This window comes from Pristiophorus japonicus, chromosome 18, assembly GCF_044704955.1.
Source record: "Pristiophorus japonicus isolate sPriJap1 chromosome 18, sPriJap1.hap1, whole genome shotgun sequence".
NCBI lineage: Eukaryota > Metazoa > Chordata > Chondrichthyes > Pristiophoridae > Pristiophorus > Pristiophorus japonicus.
Genome location: NC_091994.1, coordinates 65273278 through 65286538, shown reverse-complemented (window position 1 = coordinate 65286538; position 13261 = coordinate 65273278).

Here is a 13261-nt window from a genome sequence, read left to right as displayed (position 1 = left end):
TATAGGCTGCTCCCGCGTCTCACCAACTGCCGCTGGCTCTCGATCTCCCGCTGGGCCTTTTATAGGTCGCTCCCCTCTCACCAACTGCCGCTTCAGAAAACTAATTCAGCTGTTGGTAACTCTGAGAGAAATAAAATATGGGTTGAATAAGGGTTAAAACTTTGTCCTGGAAATGGAAAAATTATTTGGTTAACAGTGATGAATTAACATGAGAAAGTTCTCTGTTAAAATTAAGGACTTTTTAATAAGAACAGTAACTGTGATAATTTCAAGCTGGTTTCATTAGAGGACTCCCTGGTTTCAATCTCTATAGTATGCAAGAGTGAGAGAATTTTAATTTGTTTTCAACCTGAAAATGACTATTTTAAAATGATTTTTCTCCTAGTTACTGCTGTTGAAAATAATTAGCCCATAATATATGAATGTTATAAAGAATCTTAAAAGTTAATTTAGGGCGTGATATTTATCAGGGGGTATGACGAGTGGCGATCAGATACCGATGGTTTCGCTGCACCGCCCAATGTGAATTTGTACCGATTTAAAAATGAGCTCTACAAATCTTTCCTTCGTTCCTCCTACGTGTACAGCATCTATCTACAAGGAAGCCTGTGAGGGAGAAACATGCCTGCATGTTATCATAAATATCTGTAATATTCTGGCGCAGAGAAACATACGCCACAGGGAACAACTGAGAAGATTGGTGAACCCTGAACGCCGCCTCATCAGAAGGAATTTACGACCCACCAGAGAGAGTGTACAGGAAACATAGAAACATAGAAACGTAGAAAATAAGTGCAGGAGTAGGCCATTCGGCCCTTCTAGCCTGCACCGCCATTCAATGAGTTCATGGCTGAACATGCAACCTCAGTACCCCCTTCCCGCTTTCTCGCCATACCCCTTGATCCCCCTAGTAGTAAGGACTACATCTAACTCCTTTTGAATATCTTTTGAAATGATATCGGAGGAGTTATGTGTGAGGAGGCTACGCTTCAGCAAAGAGGCAATCGGACGAATGTGTGACATGCTAAGGGGCGACCTTCAAACACTCTCCACGACCCGCACTGCTTTTTCCATGTCCATGAAGGTAACCACCATACTGAACTTCTTTGCACAGGGTCATTTCAAACATTATCCAGAGTGCTGCGAGGTCCTGCATTCACCAAGTAACGGACGCCATATTCCATAGGGGCAATGAGTTTGTACATTTTGACTTGTCCGCTCCGCAGCAAAGGGTGAGTGCCCTTGCTGTTTATAGAATTGCTGGCTTCCCAAAAGTGATTGGGGCCGTCGATGGGACCCACACTGCATTGAAGGCACCAATTGGTAATGCTGTGAGATTCATCAACAGGAAGGGGTATCATTCATTAAATGTAATGATCGCTTGTGATGCACAACTCAGTATCCTAAGCGTGAATGCAGGTCACTGTGGAAGTAGTCATGACTCCTTTGTCCAACTTATATGACTGTCTCAACCAATTGCCTCCAGGATCCGCATGGATATTGGGCGACAAGGGCTACCCGCTAACAACGTGGCTGATGACACCATACCGCAGGATCAATAATGAGGCACAGGAGAGATACAACCAGCACAGGTGGGCACACGGCAAGTGGTCGCGAGGACAGTCGGGGTTTTAAAATCACGCTTCTGGTGCCTGGACAGGTCAGGGGGACATTGCAGTACAGTCCTGCAAAAGTGGCAAGGTTTGTGGTGGCCTGTTGCGCTTTGCACAACTTTGCCCTGAAAGAAGGACTAACTCTTAACCCTTTAGATGAACTCCCTGCTGAAATGGAAGATCTTGAAAATGTCCCTGTGGCGAGCCGTGAAGGTGAGGAGCAAGCTGGTGCCGAAAGCAGAGCTGTCAGAGAACAGCTAGTCGCCAACACGTTCACGGGGTGATGATACTGTTGCCTCCTCCCTCCCCCCCTGCCCCCTGCCCCAGCAAGGCACAGAAAAGATCAAAAAGAATTTAAAGTGAAAAATTAAACTTTTATTGCAACAAAGTTTTTCGTCTTTGTTAGGTAACGTTTTGCTACTTTGCAAACATTTTCGAAAGTCTTTGATAAAAACATGTAAACAGTTTAATGTGATTTCTTTGGTTTCTTACTGTAATAAAGACTCAATAATAAGATGTAAACTAGTTATTTGCTACTTTTCAAATAGGTGTAACATTTGCTTGTTAATAAAAATGTTGAATCAAAATTTCAAGTGACTACACACTATAAATATTAAATAAAATTGTGAAATACTAACACACCAATATTGTAAATCATAGGTGGTCCCTCAAACGAGGATGACTTCCTTCCACGAGAGTTCACAGATGTTTCAATGAAGGACCCGATGTTCCAGTCCTGAACTCCAATTGAAGGGTGGAAGATGCCTGTGTGTGGATTTTTTTAACGTGGGGTGACCACTGCACATCAGCCACCACACGGGCTTGACAGAGCTAGGCCTTTATCCACTGGCAAGGGTTAACCAGGATGACTGGAGACCTGCTCTGCTGCACGGACCTAGTGCACACACAGATCGCAGTGTGGGCTGACCCGTGCTGCCCCAGGGCCCTCGGCTCTCCTGGTCCTGTACCCTCATTCGCTGCACCTCCGCCATGTTCTCTCACCGCTCCTCCGCCACAGACTCTCACCGCACCTTTGCCACGAACTCTCGCCGCTCCTCCGCCACAAACATTTGCTGCACCTCCGCCACAAACTCTCGCCGCAGCTCCGCCACAAACATTCACCGAACCTCCAGCACGATCACCCACCAAATCTCAGCCACGATCCCCCATCGCTCCTCTGCCCCGATCACTCGTCGCAAATTTGCCACGACCTTCCCGCTCCTCACTGTACCTGGGCCCCGTCGATGCTCCTGCCCACGCTTCAAAAGGCGACCTGGGTCCTGATGACATCACCCAGTCGCCCACCTCAAAGCCGTCGCACATTTGTGTCGGCTCGCGCTGGAAGCTGCAGTGGCCGCTCCAGCTCTTTTTATCGCCCCGACCTGTGGTGGTGTCCTCTCACAGGTTGGGGTGGTCCACTATTGTAAATAGTGAAATACTAACACACCAACATTGTAAATACAACATTAAAGAACATCTGTGCCTGAGGGTTGAAAGAGGTGGCTGAGCACAGTGTGGCCCCTACTGTCTGCTGCACTTCCTGCTTCCCGTTGCCTTTTCCCATAATGGGACACTCTCCCGCCAGTTGAAATACCTGACTGTTGTCCTTCAGCAGTCGGCTCATTACTGGGTTGTTCTTCCTGTTGCTGAAGGATAACATTCTCCTGTAACACCACTAGTCTGGCTCCTCTCCCATGGCCCTGTACTGTCTCCTCGTGGGGATCAAGGAAGGTGATATTCACATTAGCGATAATGGGTTCAGACCTTGTGGTCTTCAAATCTAATACTTCAATTAGAATGTTAATAATGTCAATAAGCGCAGTAGCAATCGACGGCAACAGTTGAGTGCCCTTGTCGTGATTTTTGTGAATCTCATTCAATAGTTCACTTTGAGTTTCGTGAATCTGCGACAGTGGAACGAGAGCCTCTTTAACCTGCCTCCCAACACCATCAACCGCCCGAATGATAGAGGGAATAGAGTCTATTAAATTAGTATGATAGCCATGCATCTCTTCCCTCAAATTTGCACTTCTTACCTCCTCATTTTCTATTTGAATTTGTATGTTTTCTCCTCCCCCCACCCCCTGCTGTGCGGTATCAGATTGTTGTGTGGCTCTGGAACCACAGTCTGTGCCTCTCACACAGACAGAGGGACCAGGGGATGCAGAGGTGGTGTGTGGAGACACAGGGTCGCTACCCACCCCCTCCGCTAGCTCGAACTCCACCCTTTGCCTCCTGCGGTGCCACACTTGCTGCCCCTTGCCCAATGTCCCCTGCAGCATCAGTCTCTTTGAACTGTTCGCTGCCTGTGCCCGAGGGCAGCTGCCCACCTGTGGAAGTGAACAATAACCATTTAAAAAGTGAGACGCGATCCGCCACGTCGCAGATGCGCACAGCGAACAGTTTTAAACAAGCAGCTGGACAGAGCCACTCACTTTTCGGCATTGGGCAACAGACGCAGAACTGCCACATCTGAGGCCAAACAATTCTGCCACCCGTTCCTCCAGGTCCGATACCTGCCTTAGAGTGGCAGTGCCCCTCCTGTCATTGTACGCTCCCTCGCATTATCTATCACGTTACTCTAAATTGAAAACAGAAAGGAAAATTTAAATTTGGTTTTTTTAGCACAGACAAGCACCTGTCTCTGTTGGAGACATACAAATGTTAACTTTTTACAACTTAGAAACAGTTCAAAGATAAATGTAAACAAGCCCTTTCCTTGAATCACAGCCATAAAACTTCACAATGGTCCAGAAATCCCGGTTTCTCCTTCCCGCGGACGTTCGACTGGATTCTGGAAAAAAGATGCGCACCAATCTGTAGCTGCTGCTCCCACGCGAGTTCCCGGTCCTGAGGCTTCTCCTGACTACGCGTTGCAGCGTGTGCACGTCGGGACGTGCGCAGGCCTGGAGCTGCAGCCACATGGCTCTGGGCAGCCAATCAGGGTGCAGTATATTCTCATTCATAATAATGGGAACTCTGTAACTTGGAGTTCCTATTATTATGAATAAGAAACAGCCCCCAAAACACGCACAACCAATAATAAAAGATAGAAAAAATGCACAACATATTTTTATTAATTTAAATTAAAGTTATTTATACATTTAAAAAATATCTATTTTTCCAATTTTTTTTAAAGGATTTTTTAATTATGGTTTAAAATAAACTTACCATAGTGGGGAGGGTTTTTAACAATAAAAAGTGTTATTACAATTTTATTTTACAATGTTTTTGTGTATTTTAAAACACTTACGCCTGGCAAAGCTTTTATCAGGCGCAAGAGTTTTGAGGACCTTTGCTGGGCAAGATATGGGTAAATCCCGCAATCCTGCCCGTGCAAATGTCCTCGCTCCTGAGATGCATTAGTTCCAGCTTGACACATTGGAAAAGCCGGTTTTCAGCACATGCGCATTGTGCGCTGAGAAACGGCTTTTCCGATGTCTTCCCAGGTCTGTAGGCACTCCGTACAGACTCAGGGAGGCCGGCATTTCAGGGCCAACGAGCTCGGCTAACCAGTCAGTTAAAAATGGACTTCTAAATAGGTTAAAAACATTTGAAACTTCTTATAATATAGAAAGCTCAGCAGATCGCATGTTTTGCTGCATTGTTCCACTGTCAGTGGAACGGGGGAGTTGGCGCTAACAACCATCGCGACTTCTGTCCGTGCTGCCATTTGTCCTTCCCGCGGTGGTTTCCACTTCACGGTCCCACTGAGCCGGAGGTGTTTCGCCTCAACCTCGTTGAGGAGTTTTGTCAGATCACCGTCAGAGAAGTTCTGAGCCCTTTTCATGAACACAATGTTAGATACTTCCATTTGAGTCATCTGTTTAATGATAATTATTACAAATTATTTAAAGGTTTTTCCAAGTCTTTAAATTGCTTTAATTCTCCTTTAAAGTCTTTAAAACTATTAAAATGTTTCAAATCAATTGGACAGTCTTTTAAAATGTTCTTAAAGATTAAAAAGTCTTTGAAAGAGCTTACCGTGAAAGCTGTTGCAGTGATTTCCAATGCTGCAGAACTGAACTGTTTAAAAAAAACAATCGCGGGAGGGCACCGTGGTAGGTGCGCATCTTTATTTCTTGCTTTGACGCGAACGCCCGTTGACTCTGTTCCTTTCTCTACAGATGCTGCTGGGTACTTCCAGCATTTCCTGTTTTTATAACACATTATCAGGGGAGTTTTTCCTGTGTGAGCAACTTGTGCCTCAGTGGCAGATGTTGTGAAGAACCAGACTTTTCACATTGTTTGACCAGGGGTGTAACATTTGCAATCGCCCATTCCTCTGGCACCAGCCCTGTATCTAAGGAGGATGGAAGATTATGGCCAGCACCTCTACCCAATTTCTACCCTTACTTCCCTCAGCATCCGAGGATGCATCCCATCCGGACCAGGTGCCTTAGCCACTTTAAGTACTTTCTAATACCTACATTTTATCTATTTCTATCTCATCCAGTATCCCAACAACCTCCTTTTTGGTCCCTAATCGGCCCCACCACTTCTCTGATAACTCTTTTACTAATAATACGCCTTTAGAAGACCTTTGGTTACTCTTTTTTATATTAACCGCCAATCTATTCTCATATTATCTCTTTGCCGCTCTTTTTTCCTTTTACACTTCTCCTCAATGCTTTATAAATTCAGACTGATACTCCCTTGGATTATCAAGCTGACATTCGACATATTTCCTGTTTCATCTTACTCTGTAACATTTTTGGGGGACAAATTGAATGCAAAAGCCGGGAGATCATATTAGGTTTATATGGGAGCTTGGTTAGATCACACTAGGAGTGTTGGTCGGAATCTCCCCAGCCCTACGAGTGCGGGTTTGGAGGCAGACCCACTGTCAAAATGGCCGAGATTGACAGCGGAGCAGGATCCCGCTCTGAACCTGCCTCCTGCTAAGTTTCCAAAGTGCCGGGCCTGGCTGCGGTTCACAGACCCGACACCAAGCGGCGGGCCATCCAATTAACATCGTTTAGAGGTACTTTAAAGGTATTTAAAAAGACTTTTACCAGGTACTTGCCATTTTACCAAGTTTTTCAGCAGCTTCCCGTCGCTCGGGCTTCACATCAGGTAAGTGTGTCGGGTTCTCAGTGACTCTCCATTGCTTTGACTAGTTGACAGCTGCAGAAGTGGTATAAAAGCTACCATTTCACAGCTGTTCACTTTCCAATCTCAGAAGCTGAAGCCTTCAGGATTTGGAAGACATTTTTAAGCTATATACAGTTTGGAAGTGTTTGCAGTGAACTCTCTATCCACTGTCACCTCCTTCAAGCAATCTTTCTCACCATTGACAGATCGCTTCTGACTTCTCAACTTCAGCTGTGATCTATTCCATCAAGGTGCCCTTGAAAAGATCTCACCTTGGTCCTCAGAATCCCACCACGATCAGCCCCAACACCAGCATCACTAGGCGCACCAGCAGCACCAACAACAACACCAACCTTCTCTGCACTCACCTGATGCTGCACAGGACACAGGGCATCAGTACCCGACCACATTGCCTCCAGGGAGGCCAGGGATGGTCTCACCATGGCCGGATTTACTTCACCCTGGCTGCCACATGATGTGCAAGGTTGGCACCACCCCACACCAGCACCATAAAGCATCCCTACAATGCCCAAACCATTCCTTTCACACTCATCACCATTGTGTGGGGTACCGTTATGTCTCACCATTCACTGCAACTCACTAAGCCACTTCCAAAGGTTCACACAAATCTGTCTAAGAATACAAAGTGTTCAAAATAAAGATTTCAATATTTGACAACACATTAGCAGAAACTCTACACGAATATTGGTTAAAAGACCCAAGTGCCTACCCTTGTGTGTTGTTAGTTGGTATGATTGGACAAGGATGAGGGTGAGTGTAAGGGGTAGCTAGTGAGATGGGGAAGTGATAATGTAGATAGAGAGGGATGGGTGGAGGAGTAGGGTATGGAAAGCAGAGTGATGGGGATGTGATGAGTGGCACAGCAGGATGAGGTTGAGTGAAGCTTTGCAGTAACATTTCTGGATCTGGTTTCTGAAAGGTTTGCGCCACTGCAACCTGGTCCTCCTGACCACATCCCTGCTTGTGCCCTCCTGTGCAATGTGCAACCAGGCTGCATTGGTCTCTTGGGGAGGTCTCTTCTCTCCCATTGGAAGAGAAGAGAACCTTCCTACATGCTGTGACTCCCTCCATAAGCATCTGGAGGGAGTGATGGGAGAGTCTGGGTGCAACCGTGCCCCTCTGTGCTGATTGTCAGTGTTTGCAGCACCTCAATGCTGTAGAACACTAACAGCACAACTGTCAAAATCAATGTAGACATGGTCCCTTTAAGGAAACCCGCTGATGACGTGTCATCAAATGACGTCATCAGACCTGCTTCCTTCAATTGGCCGGAAACCTTGCAGCATGGGCTTAACAAACCCAATCTAGGGAAGATTCTTCACACAGTGTGGGTTGGAGCCAGGAGCGGGGTCACCACCCAGCCGCTGTGTGCAGTTCTGCTCTTCATATTAAAAAAAGGAAAGTGAAGCACGGGTGAAAGTTTAGAAAATATTTACAAGGACGTTACCCGAATTGATAGATTGAACAGGCTGAGGCTCTTTTTTAAAGAGAAGACTGAGAGGAATCCGGCTGGAGGCGTTTACAATTCTGAAGGGGTTCGATTGGGTGGATGTGGAGCAACTATTTCCATTTGTGTGTGAGTCCAAAACAAGGGGAATAAAGATAAACTAGTCACTAACCGATCAAATAAAGAACTTAGGAGCAAGTTCTTCAGTCGGGGAGTGGTGAGAATGTGGAGTCGCTGCCACATGGAGTGATTGGAGCAGAGAGCACTGTCACATTTAATGTGAGGTGGGAAGTGGTAATTCGAGTGAAAGGAGGCTCATGTGGAGCATAAACACCAGCATCGAGCAGTTGGGTGGAACGTTGCTGTTGTGTAGATTCTATGTACTGACACTGGGAGTCGATGGTGCAGTTGGGTTCGTGCACTGTCCTTAAAGCTCAGTGATCTGAGTCTGGCGGATTGGATGAAAATCTCCTCTGAGGTGGCTGCATGAACGAGTCTGGAATGCTTGCATTTCCTGCTTCAGTCATTGTATTAGGCCATACACTGGGAAAAGTCCCATGTTTGATCCTGACCTGGGTTAGCCAATGCGAGTCATGCGAATATTAAAACCACTCCAAATGGTTTCAGTGTCCCTGGGTTACAGACAGCAAGAATCAGTCCTGGCTCCCACTGCTCGCTGATCCTCGCTGCAAGGTCCTGTGTATAGAACTCAGGCCCCAAATAACCCGCTCACACTCACACTCCAGGCACATCAGGGACATATTGGTAGAACCACATCCTGGTGTACTTCCCCACTTACAGCAGCGAAGGGGAGAGAACTGGGGATAAATGAGTGCACTGACTTCCAGGGTCAAATGACATACACTTAGCCAAACACCCTCAAACACACACACACACACACCCTCAAACACACGCACCCTCAAACACATGCACCCTCAAACACACACACACACACACCCTCAAACACATGCACCCTGAAACACATGCACTCTCAAACACATGCACCCTCAAACACACACATGCACACACACACACATGTACAAACACACACACACACTCACACACACACACACACACACACATGCACACACACACGCAAACACACACAAACACACACACAAACACACACACACACAAACACACACACAAACACACACACACACACCCAAATATACACACGAACACACACAAACACATGCCCAAACATGCACACAAATGTTTGCCCAAATATACACACAAACACACACACAAATATACACACAACCACACAAACACCCCAAAATACCCCACAAATACACTCAAATATACAAACCCAAACACATACACACCCACACATATACACATAGACCCAAACACACGCACACCCACACATATACACACAGACCCAAACACACACACGCGTGCACCCCGAACATATACATGCACACCCATACATACACACTCAATGCAAAATGCACACATAAACGTGCACCACACACACATGCACCCTCAAATAAACACACATATACACACACACGTGTGAGAGGATGGGTGTTCATACTTATAATTTACACCTCAAAATAATAGGGTTCCCATCATTAAATTTCAGATGTCACAGATTTAATAAGCATACCATAATTATTATAATGATAATGAAAATGCACTTAACAGCAGCACTGACAACAAAACCTTGCAGGTTTCAGCCACCGAATTCAAAACAGGTTACAGTTCCGACTCATGGTCCTTGGTTGGAATTCGATCAACATTGGATCAAAGTATCTGTTCCAATACTCACTTCTTATACTTTTTTGCACCCTTTTACAGGACAATCTACACCTTTCATAGTTACGTTCCAGACTAATCATTACATCGATGTGATTGACCCGTCCTCGCAGTACACAGATCCAGGCTTTGCTTGATTCACACTCCCGAGCTTTGAATGATGAAAGGGAGGTTTTCTGCCTGCCCTGTGTGTGTGCAATAACTTCAGCTAGAATAAGGACTTTTCCCATAGATCAGTCCAACTCCCAGGGGAAATTGTCCCTTTTTCAGAGGCTCGTTAGTGCCACCAGGGAGCGCTAACGAGGCACAAGACACTTTTCACCCAAGGGCAGGACGGGGGTGGGAGCTTGGGCGCTACTGGATCCCGGGAAATTGCCTGTGAGTTTCCGGAGACACTGCCAAGGCAGTGCCCCGCCCTGCGGGTAGCCGCCCAGGCCACCACGCAACCAGCGATGATGTAATCACCGTGCGAGGCGACTCCTTACTGCCCCGTGGGGACAATTGCCCCACGGCCCGCGAGGCAGGTGCGTGCAGGTGCTAATGGCGGCTTCATGAGTGGTGAAACTGGCCGACAGCTGCTCGCAAGGCTGAAGTTAAAGGGCAGGTCGCCAACACCCCACATCGCCATGTCCCTCGTTTTGCCGACTCTCGGGTCGGCTCCAACACTTGATCACGAGCGCGGTCCGGGCCGCTATCGTGCAGCTCTGCTCTCCAGTTTGGGTTCCGGGCTGTTGGCCCGATACCACGCTGCCTGGGTGATCCAGTAGAGGCCGTCAGAGGCCGTGCAGAATGCGCAGCGGCTCGTTCCTTTAAGTGAAGTGAAGGGGAGGGGCGTTGAAGCTGGAGCATCCAGGCAGCGTGGAACAACTTGACCCGTTAACGCCGCTGCTCCCGCCTCTAACGGAAATGCAGCGCGCGAGATTGCGCTCCACTTCCTGTGAGGGGCGGTAAGCCCAATTCAGCGGCCGGGACGGGACTACTGCGCTGGGAGCAGGAAGTCCCGGCCCCAGCAGGTTATCGCCACCAGTTGGGGCGCAGGGAGGTTTCACCCCCACCAATCTTGGAAGATGTCCCTTCTGCAAAGCTTGTTATCAACTAATTGAATCTCTCTCGACTGCAAGTTTCGACGAAAATGTAAGTTGGAGAAGCATTGGCGTTAAGTCAGGCGTTGCACAACGGACTTTATGCGCCCAAGCCGAGACTTCTGATGGTAAAAAAGTTTCATTGTTGTTTAGTGCCCTGCAACATAACGTTGTATATTGTATGGTTTAACTTTGATGGGGGGAGTTTTTGTGACTTTGTTGCAGTAAAATTTATGACTCATCATTTGCCATTGGTGTCTTGTGCATCCAGTATTAGCTCCATCCCTCAGTTTCTCCATTTAGGAGCCGGTCCATTATGAGCTGGCAACGTGCGACTCTTGGTCCGGCAGCATAAGAACATAAGAAATAGGAGCAGGAGTAGGCCATACGGCTCCTCGAGCCTGCTCCACCATTCAATAAGATCATGGCTGATCCGATCATGGACTCAAGTTCACTTCCCCGCCAGTTCCCCATAACCCCTTATCCCCTTATCGTTTAAGAAACTGTCTATTTCTGTCTTAAATTTATTCAATGCCCTACCTTCCACAACTCTCTGAGGCAGCGAATTCCACAGATTTACAACCCTCTGAGAGAAGAAATTTCTCCTCATCTCAGTTTTAAATGGGCGGCCCCTTATTCGAAGATTATGCCCTCTAGTTCTAGTCTCCCCCATCAGTGGAAACACCCTCTCTGCATCCACCTTGTCAAGCCCCCTTATAATCTTACACGTTTCAATAAGATCATCTCTCATTCTTCTGAATTCCAATAAGTAGAGGCCCAACCAACTCAACCTTTCCTCATAAGTCAACGCCCTCATCTCCGGAATCAACCAAGTGAACCTTCTCTGAACTGCCTCCAAATCAAATCCTTTCATAAATATGGAAACCAAAACTGCACGCAGTATTCCAGGTGTGGCCTCATCAATACCATGTTCAACTGTAGCAAGACGTCCCTGCTTTTATTCTCCATTCCCTTTGCAATAAAGGTCAAGATTCCATTGACCTTCCTGATCACTTGCTGTACCTGCATACTAACCTTTTGTGTTTAATCCACAAGTACCCCCAGGTCCCGCTGTACTGTAGCACTTTGCAATCTTTCTCCATTTAAATAATAACTTGCTCTTTGATTTTTTTCTGCCAAAGTGCATGACCTCACACTTTCCAAAATTATCTGCCAAATTTTTGCCCACTCACTTAGACTGTCTATGTCCTTTTGCAGATTGTTTGTGTCCTCCTCACACATTGCTTTTCCTCCCATCTTTGTATCGTCAGCAAACTTGGCTACATTACACTCAGTCCTTTCTTCCAAGTCGTTAATATATGTTAACAGTTGGGGTCCCATCACTGATCCCTGCGGCACCCCACTAGTTACTGGTTGCTAACCAGAGAATTAATCATTTATCCTGACTCTGTTTTCTGTTAGTTAGCCAATCCTCTATCCATGCTAATATATTTCCCCTAACCCCGTGAACTTTTATCTTGTGCAGTAATCTTTTATGTGGCACCTTCTGGAAGTCCAAATGCACCATGTCCACTGGTTCCCTTTTATCTACCCTGTTCGTTAATCCTCAAAACATTCCAGCAAATTTGTCAAACATCCCCTTCATAAATCCATGTTGACTCTGCCTGATCAAATTCTGCTTTTTCAAATGTCCTGCTACTGCTTCTTTAATAATGGACTCCAACATTTTCCCAACCACAGATGTTAGGCTAACTGGTCTATAGTTTCCTGCTTTTTGTCTGCCTCCTTTTTTAAATAAGGGCGTTACATTTGCAGTTTTCCAATCTGCTGGGACCTCCCCAGAATCCAGGGAATTTTGGTAAATTACAACCAATGCATCCACAATCCCTGCCTCTACTTCTCTTCAGACCCTAGGATGCAAGCCATCAGGTCCAGGGGTTTTATCCGCCTTTAGTTCCATTATCTTACTGAGTACCACCTTCTTGGTGATTGTGATCGTGTTAAGTTCCTCCGCCCCATAGCCCCTTGACTATCCACTGTTGGAATATTGTTAGTGTCCTCTACTGTAAAGACTGATACAAAATATTTGTTTAGAGTTGCTGCCATCTCCATGTTCCCCATTACTAATTTCCTGGTTTCATCCTCTAAGGGACCAACATTTACTTTAGCCACCCTTTTCCTTTTTATATACCTATAGAAACTCTTGCTGTTTTTATATTATGTGCTAGTTTACTTTCATAGTCTATCTTCCCTTTCTTAATCATTTTTTAGTCTTTCTTTGT